The sequence below is a fragment of the Miscanthus floridulus genome, chromosome 5, assembly GCF_019320115.1.
Source record: "Miscanthus floridulus cultivar M001 chromosome 5, ASM1932011v1, whole genome shotgun sequence".
NCBI lineage: Eukaryota > Viridiplantae > Streptophyta > Magnoliopsida > Poales > Poaceae > Miscanthus > Miscanthus floridulus.
In genome coordinates, this window is record NC_089584.1 from 82,748,683 (window position 1) to 82,758,297 (window position 9,615).

General features: G+C 50.3%; 1 pseudogene; it reads right to left on the reverse strand.

The window, feature by feature from the left end:
• Positions 1-5,067: 5,067 nt before the first annotated feature.
• LOC136454844 (uncharacterized) lies at positions 5,068-9,387 on the reverse strand (annotated as a pseudogene).
• Between the last annotated feature and the right edge of the window lie 228 nt (positions 9,388-9,615).

Below are 9,615 nucleotides of genomic sequence, written 5' to 3' on the forward strand. Positions count from 1 at the left end.
AAAGGGCATCTTTGTAATCTCACGTGCCCTGAGTCTGAGTTTCCCAAATATATACATTGGCATCCAAGTCAGAAGTCACATTAACACGGCATCTAATAGTGGTACTACTAGCAGGTCATAGTAACTTTATGACGATCTGTATATTCACCTATAGCCAGCCGTTGCAAAAAAACTACTATAATTGGGCACATGTTCAGCCACAGTTGATGACGATCTGTATATTCACTTGGGGCACCTTCACTTCACCAACTGTTCGAGTGAAGTCACTTTTTGCATTATCAGTTCTGCGGTGACATTTAGCGATGCAAGTAAAATAATTAAAATTAATCATATTAAAAAATTGAACAAATGTTGAGGATGTAGCTCAATTGGTATATTTGGTGAAGGCATTTTGCACATACTGCAGAACAGCTGCTCTGTCGAACTGTATGCTGTCCAGTGACATCAGTTGTGGACCTGCTGCTAGTGCGAGTGCTACAGCTGCCCATCGTTGTCGGCCTTCGTGCCGTTGTGAATGTCGGCCTTCGTGCCGTTCTTTTTTGCAGGTTATGGAAACCTCACCGTGCAGGGGAGGTGCTGCCGAATTTTTTAACAAATACTAACCTGTTGCCTTTTTATATTGCAGAGGATCCGTCGGAGGGGACCAGAGGACCCCGATCGTCTTCGTGGGCGTTGCGGGTCTGCCTGCACCGCGTCGCCTCACCACTGCACCGACTCGACACCGCCCCGCTAGCCTGACCTCACCGGCACCTTAGGTATAACCCCTCTATTCGTATCATGGTCGTAGGTCACGTAACCCAGTTAGGCGTCTCCCGTCCGAAACAGATACGGTCGGAGGTATGCGGATCTTTGCATATCTGCGACCGTATCTGTTTCGGATTGTCCACATTTTTTGGACAGCCCGCGGATGCGTAGATGAGGTTAGTTTTCATGGTCCGCTCTGGTCCGAGGCAGACTTTCGGCATCACCTCCTTGTTGTTCTCTGGATACACACTCTCCCTTGCAGGACGTGTATCGGGAGAACGGCGGGGAGGTGCTGCCGAAATTCTGTCTCGGATAGGGAGCGAAGCATGAAAACTAACCTTATCTACGCATCCGCGGGTGGGATTAGGACCTATCCTCACCTATTAGAGAGTAGAAACACCGCATAGATGCAATTGATGGTTACATTACTATGTGCTGTATATGTGGAAGGATGGAAGACCATCAGTGGATGTACACGGGCCGGAGAAGCAGGAGTGACTTTGACATTGAGTGGGTGAATGGGACAGATGCTTTCTTGGAACATGCATGGAGCTCGGGTGTAGCTAAAGGACATTCTAAACTTTGGTGTCCCTGTAGCAAATGTGACAACAACAGAAGGGTAGACAAGGTGACCATGGGTAAACATCTTGTGTACAATGGTTATACGGCTGGCTACCACCAGTGGATCCACCATGGTGAAGCAGATCGTATAAGAGCGGAGGTGGTGAGACCACGCCTCGAGGCTTTTGATGATAATGCCGGAATAGCAGACATGCTAGATGACACTCACCAAGCTCACTTCGTAGAAGGACGTGAGAAGGAGGAGATGGAGGAAGCCGCTAAGGCCTTCTACGAAATGTTGGACTCGGCACAGAAACCCCTTCATGAGAGTACAACGGTTTCTCAGCTGGATGCCATTGGACATGTTATGAGGTTGAAGGCCGAGTTAAATCTGAGTCGCGAAGGCTTTGATAAGATGTTGGCCGTGTTTGGCAGCATGCTACCGGAGAAGCACATTCTGCCGAAGAACTTGCATGAGTCACAGAAACTACTTCGTATGCTTAAGATGCCATATGACAAGATACATGTTTGTCCGAAGGAGTGCGTCTTATTTAGGAAAGATCACAAGGATGCAAAGTACTGTCCAAAGTGTAAATCCTCAAGGTACCTGGAGGTAGACTCTAGAGATGGCCAGAAGAGGCAGCTTACGATCCCCGCGAAAGTCCTACGGCACCTTCCGTTTGTGCCAAGGATCCAATGGCTTTTCATGACCGAGGAATCCGCGAAACAGATGACATGGCATAAAGAAGGTGTATGGTACAAGCCATGGACGGTGGTGCATCCGTCCGATGTCGAAGCATGGACGTACTTTAATGACAAACATCCTGACAAAGCAGCTGAGGCTCGTAATGTACGTGTCGCGCTGGCAACAGATGGGTTCAATCCTTATGGACAGTTGTCTGCTCCATACACATGTTGGCCCGTGTTTGTTATCCCCCTGAATCTCCCCTCGGCATCTCCTTTCAACGGCATAACATCTTCTTGTCGTTGATAATGCCTGGACACCCGGGGAGTAATATGGGTGTGTACATGGAGCCTATGATTGATGAATTGATCGACGCTTAGGAGAAGGGGTATGGACATACGACCAAGCTACAAAATCATCCTTCAAGATGCATGTTTGGTACCACTACTCCCTGCATGACTTCCTAACGTATGGGTTATTCGCCGCCTGGTGTGTCCACGGGAAGTTCCCGTGCCCAATATGCAAGGAAGTTGTGAGGTTCATTTGGTTGAAGAAGGGTGGCAAGTATTCATCATTCGACAGGCATCGTCAATTCCTCCCTTCTAACCATCCATTCAGACAAGACATCAAGAACTTTACGAAAGGTGTTGCAGTGATAGACCCTAAACCGCGCATGAAGAGTGGTGCTGAGGTGCGTGCTCAGATAGATGCTCTCGTGCCCAATGAAGGAGGTGGTTTTGTGGGATATGGTGAGAAACATATGTGGACTCATAAGTCCGGCTTGACGAGGCTCCCCTATTTCGATGACCTTCTTCTGCCACATAACATTGATGTAATGCACATCGAAAAGAATATCGCTGAGGCACTTTGGGGAACTCTCATGAACACTGACAAGTCTAAGGACAATGTTAAGGCTAGAGTGGACCTAGCGATGTTGTGTGATAGACCGAAGCAAGAGATGCGGCCTCCTAGTGGCCGAAACAAACAATGGAAAAGACCTAAGGTCGATTTTGTCTTGGAACCCGATCAAAGGAGGGAAGTACTAAAATGGATCAAGACGTTAATGTTCCCAGATGGATATGCAGCAAATCTGAGCAGGGGAGTGAACTTAGGCACTTTATGAGTCAACGGGATGAAGAGTCATGACTACCACATATGGATTGAGCGGCTTCTTCCGGCGATGGTCCGAGGCTATGTCCCTGACCATGTCTGGCAAGTGCTGGTAGAGTTGAGCTTTTTCTTCCGTCAGCTTTGTACCAAGGAGATATCTTGGACCGTCGCTCAGGACTTGGAAAAAGCGGCACCTGTATTGCTCTATAAGCTGGAGAAGATCTTTCCACCCGGCTTCTTCTTACCCATGCAACATCTGATTGTGCACCTCCTGTCCGAGGCACGTTTGGGGGGGGGGCGTGCAAGCCCGGTGGTGCTATCCAATCGAGAGATGTCTAAAGACTCTTCACAAGAAATGTACAAATAAAGCCAGAATTGAGGCTTCCATTGTAGAGGCAAGTCTAAGGGAGGAGGTGGCAAACTTCACAACACTATACTACAAGCCGAAACTTCCTAGCAATCATAATCCACTCCCTCGTTACAATGTTGGCGAAAATGAATGGACCCACAGCCTGTTCCAAGGCCAACTCGACAGCGCAAGTGGATCGACCAATAAGATATTGGGAAATGAAGAGTGGTGAAGTGTCATGCTATATGTGTTGACCAACCTTCCTGAGGTGCAGCCGTTCGTCAAGTAAGTTCTCAACGAACTTGTTTCAATACGCCCTGAATATTCTTCATGCAACCCCACTGATTCTCGTTCGGACAGGGAATTTGTTTGTGAGTCCTGGCATCAATCAAGGGATCCTACCTCGCAGGAACATGACATCCTTCTTTCTCGGGGTGCGGGTGCGGGGAGGCCTAATTTCATTTCTTGGTTCAAACAAAAGGTAATGTCCAATTTAGCTCCCACGTTCCATATTCCAAGTTTCTCGTTCGTTCGATTAATATAACGACCTATCATGCTTGAGCTTGCAGGCCCAGACTGACTCGTCCATGAGTGAGGAGTTGAGACAGGTTGCAGGCGGCTATGACGTTAGGGTGCAGTCATTTACCGGTTATGATATAAACGGATATCGCTTCCACACAACAAGATATGAGCAAACTCGGCCCAAACGGAAAACCACAAATAGCGGAGTTTGTACGCCCGACACTGATGGCCTCGACTATCATGGTAGAGTTGAGGAAATCTATGAACTCTCATTTCATGGTCACAAACATAAACCTGTCGTGTTCAAATGCCACTGGTTTAATCCTCGAGAAACGAGACGGACCCCTCATCTTGGGCTAGTCGAGATTCGAGAAGATTCTGTCTATCCAGGAAAAGATGTCTACATTGTGGCTCAACAGGCCGTGCAGGTGTACTATACGCGATATGCCAACCAAGACAAAGCGGATATTAAGGGTTAGGCTATTGTGCACCAGGTGTCTCCACACGGTAAACTACCTGCCCCAAACGATGACGATTACAACTTCAACGCAAACACATATGATGGACAGTTCTATCAAGAAGATAGGCTACCAGGCACGTTTGAGATAGTCTTACCTGAAGCAATCGAAATGGAAGTAGACAACGAAACGGAGGATGACGAGGTTGATGGAGATGTGGTGCAAAATGTCAAGGACATAGAAATGCTTGACCGATTAAGGCTAGGCAATGACGACGAAGACAACATAGAACCTTCAGATAGTGTTGCCCATTTGGACAATTTTGACAGTGATGACGACACCTATGATCCTAATCATGAAGATTATTCCTAATACATGTAATACTACGTTTGTTTTAGTTTGTGTTTTCTTTATTTATTTTGAATCTATTTCTAATATATATACTAATAAGTCTTGTTCATTCTTTGTGATTACAGGTGATGGCGAGCAGCCGTCCACGACGTGAGACGGCCTCCCTTTATGGGAGACCACGCCCTCCCGTTTCAGACGAGGGGTCGGGGTCAGGGGTAGCGTCCACAGGAGGTCAAAGGAGGAGGACCAGGGTCAGGAGGAGGAAGCGGACTCCTTCCCCGCCACCTTCAGACGAGGTGATGGAGGAGGAGCACGTGACGGCCACGCCCGAGGACGAGGTCGAGGATGAGGATGTCTGACAGACCAAGGATGAGGCGGCCGAGGACGAGGCCACCGAGGGCGAGGCCACCGAGGGCGACAGTTCCGCTACCCCGACTGTCTACCAGCGAGGTCCCGTGAGCCTCCCTCAGCCTCCACTTCCTCGCAACCGGGCACTGATTCGCCCTATGGCAAAGAGGTAAGTAACTATAGATGTTATCACAACTACTTCATATGATAATGTTGGAAATCAAAAGAGGAACTGATAAATTTTCTTAATCACTTATGCAGGGCCTGGTTGGTTTTGTCGGGTGCTCCTGCACGCTCCCCCGCGAGCATCCTTGGTGTTTTGTGCAGGAAATGGTACCCCGGCCTTGTGAACGTGTCCGAGGACGTGCGGGAGCCGGCCTACACGTGGGACAGGTACCAGTTGGCCCCTGACGACAGGTACCGCAACAAGCAGGAGCGGGTACTGGCGGAGTTTTGGGTAAGTCTCTCTCACACAACATTTTCATTGGGCAAGTCTTTTATTGAAATAATGAATGGATACATCGGTTTTGTATGTAGAGGTATTTCAAGCCGGAAGAAGGACTTGAGGACCGGGCGGATCAGGCGGCTGCCGCCGCCTGTAGGAAGTACATCACCGACATGCACCATGAGGCGTGCGTGCAGGCCCACAGAGACTACTACGCCGTAGTGTTGAAGCAGTCCATCAGCAAGCCAATGCAAGACAGGTGGAGCTGTCTCGGGCCTAGTACCTTGAGGTAGACGAAAAACATTAATAATGATTCGTTTTGAGATTAAGTCGGTTTAATTTTATCTTTTTCTATGTCAAATAATCGATGACTTGTAGGTGATTCCCTGGTGGTGCCGATCCCACTCCGTGTGCTGGGAGATGATCGTGGATAGGTGGTTGTCCAACGACTTTGCTCAGAACCACGCGAGGCAGCGGGACCAGCGTCTGCTGAGGCGAGGTGCTACTCACCATCAAGGCAGCCGCAGCCTCCCCGCCTATAAACAAGCATATGTAAGTGATTTCTTTTATCTTATTTGACGCTGAGTTCTGCCTTATTTCTCACCATCTTGCCGTCTTACTCGTAGGAGGCTGCACACCCGGGCGTGGAGGTGTCGGAGTTCTCTGCGTGGGCTATGTCCCACATGGGCAGGGCGTCTTCCTCTGTCTCCTTCGACCCGTCTGCCCTGCGCGAGGTGTACTCCGACCCGACCGTGCACACTAAGGTCCAAGAGTACACCTCAAAGGTGAGGGAGGTCCATGGGGAAGATTACGATGTGCGCACTGAGCCCATTGATGCAGAGACCATCATGAGGCTAGGAGGAGGCAAGAAGCATGGGCGGCTGTGGATTGCAGACGGCGCCATCGACTCCACCACTGTTCCCTCTCTCGACGTGCTCCGAGCACGGAGCACGAGCTCCAGCCAGCCCATACGCCCACGGCCTACTCCGTCACTGCAGCGGGTCGACGCTCTCGAGGTACGTCCTGTTTTACTCGTCGTACGCTCATCTTTGCACACCTAAGTTACATTTGCATTACTGAAACATTGAAGTTTGTATTGCAAGCCGAGCTGCAGGCCCAGAAGCTCGTGGTCGAGGCTCAGAGCGCGCAGCTGCAGGCCTAGAGGGAAGCGTTCGCGGCCAGGAGAGGAGGATGCAAGAAATGGAGGCCTTCATGCGGAGTGTCCAGCAAGGGGGTGTACCTTTGCCGTTGGCAGCTCCTCCACCGCCTACTTCTACAGCCACTCCTGTAAGTATGAAAGTTCACTCTTACTAGATGCTTCCTTGACATACAACCATGGTTGACATAGAAACTTACTAGATGCTTGACATAGAAACTTACTAGATGCTTGACATAGAAACTTACTACATGCTTGCACTAGCTATGACATACAACCATGCTTGACATTCTCAATTTACTAGATGCTTGACATAGAAACTTACTAGATGCTTGCACTAGCTATGACATACACCAATGCCTCACATAGAAACTTACTAGATGAATCTCACACATGCAACCTCTTATCCTTTTTGCAGCCTCCGTCGGCGGGTTCGAATAACCCCGCTCATGCGTCACCGAATGATGGAGCCTTTGCTTCACCATCGTGTCATAGGCCGCCTTTTTGAGGAGTTGTGCTTCGTCATGTGTTTGGACTTGAGCTTCACTTGTGGTTGTGACTTGTGCTTGGACTTGATGGACTGTGGTTGTGAATTTGTGACTTGTGGTTGTGATATTTGACTTGTGGTTGCGATATGTTGTTATTTGAGTTGTGGTTGTGATATAATGTGTGAAAATGGTTTCGTTGTGATATATATGTGATTATTGTAATGTTTGTGATATATATGTGACATGTGATATATATTTGAACTGTTTGTATCAGTGGAATGCAAAAAACAATTTTTTTTTTGCAATTTCGGTTGATTTGCCGAGTGCAATGGTCATGACACTCGGCAAAGCTAAGAAACTTTGCCGAGTGGCAGGACATTAAGCAAAAAATCTTTGCCGATTGCCAAGCTAGGGAGGCACTCGGCAAAGAATTTTTGAAAAAAAAATAAAAAATGTCTTTGCCGAGTGCCCTAACTGTCGGCGCTCGGCAAAGGCGCCGCCAACGGAGCAGCGCCGTTGACGGCTGCTTTTCTTTGCCGAGTGCCGCCGTTGGCACTCGGAAAAGGATTTGCCGAGTGCCCGACAAATGGCCCTCGACAAAGAGGCTCTTTGCCGTTAAATTTTTTTCCGGGGGCTCTTTGCCGAGGGCGGTACTCGGCAAAGCCTTTGCCGAGGGCTTTTGGACCTTTGGCATGGAGGGCGCCTCCAGTAGTGCCGCCGGGCCTGACGATCTCCGACGGGAAGTTGGGGTGGTTGAGGGCGTCGGGGAACGCCTGCGTCTCCAGGCACAGTGCGCCGTACTTCTGGTACACCTTGCCGCCCTTGCCCTTCTCGTCCTTGAGCCAGTTGCTGGTGTAGAGCTGCACCCCGGGCTGGTTCGCCCACAGCTCGAACGCCCGCCCGGACGCCGGGTCCCGGACGAACGCCACCTGCGTGAACTCCCCCTGCCCGTGCACCGCCACCGCGTAGTTGAGGTCGTAACCCACCACGCCGCCGCTGGAGGCGAGGCTGATGCGGGCGCCGACGCGGGTGAGCCGGCTTAGGTCGTAGGGCGTGCCGGCGACGCCCGCGATCTGCCCCGTCGGGATCATCGACCGGTCCACGGGCGTGTACTGCGACGCCAACACCTGGATGAGGTGGCCCAGGACGTCGCCGCTGCCGTGGCCGCCCAGGTTCCAGTACGCGTGGTTCTCGCTTTGTTGAGCGCCGTCGCGTTCATGCGCAGGCTCAGGTCGTAGGGGCTGGACAGCTGGTACGTCACGTACACGTCCAGGTCGCCCGGGAATCCTGCACTTGATTTGAGAGTCAGCAGACGATGCGTCGTTCGAACAAGTGCAAAGTCAGGTCATCATCATCGGCACTAACTGGCCGGGCACAAGGTCAGAAGCTAATTAACTAAAATATATATATTCTTTTTTAGCGCGTTTTGCGTTCGGTTTACCTTGCTCTCCGTCGAAGCTGTGGTAGTAGAAGGTGATGTAAGGGGAGTCGCAGCCAGGCACGTACTCCTTCACCGTCCAGATGACCTTGCTGAAACCCCTGTGGCCACCTGATGAACAACGACGGCGAGACTAAGCTAGTGAATCCATGGAAGATAGCACATCGTGATCCATGCACGAGAGCGTACCGTGGAGTGCGTTCTTGCCGTCGTTGATGTACAGGCGGTAGGCTTTGCCGTCGAGCACGAAGCGGCCCTTGGCGACTCAACCAGCGCCCCGAAGTAAGAAGAACCGTTCTGTTTGAGCAGAGGGCGCACAATTGAACGCCGGAGGAAGAGAAATGATGCACACTGCAAGCTCTAGATCGAGTGTGAGAACAGAGAGATCTGTGATCTTACCACATACTCAGCAACAGTGTCATACCCAAGGACGACATCAGCCAAGTTCCCTGCAGCAAGAAATTCACATGAGCATGTAAACCAGCGTTATGCAGTCACAAAGCATTACGCAAAAGGACTCTTGCTGGAAGCTAAGGAAACCATGCATACCTTTGGAGTCAGGACAGACATGAGGGTGGCTCCCCAGTTGGTGACCTTGATGGAGAAATCTCCCTTCTTGTTCTTGAGCTCGTAGACCCCAACCGTCTTCCTCGCAGCATCCGCACGGCCGGCCAATGCAAGGCACAGCAGTAGAGCAGCAGGGAGGACCAGGACCAACGCAGCTCTCGCCATTGCTGGCAAAGCTGCTCGAACACACTAGGGTGCACGTTACAGAGAGGAGAGGAGAGGAGATGTGGCGTAGCTGGGACGACTACTCGCGGATGTATAATGCGGATGATAACCTGATGATCAGCTGATCTTCTCCGGTTTCTGCTCCAACTGATCTTTAAACAAAAGGATCTAGTGACAGCCTTTTCAATTTCTATGATGACATCCAGTGCTTCTTTTCTTTCTAGAGAT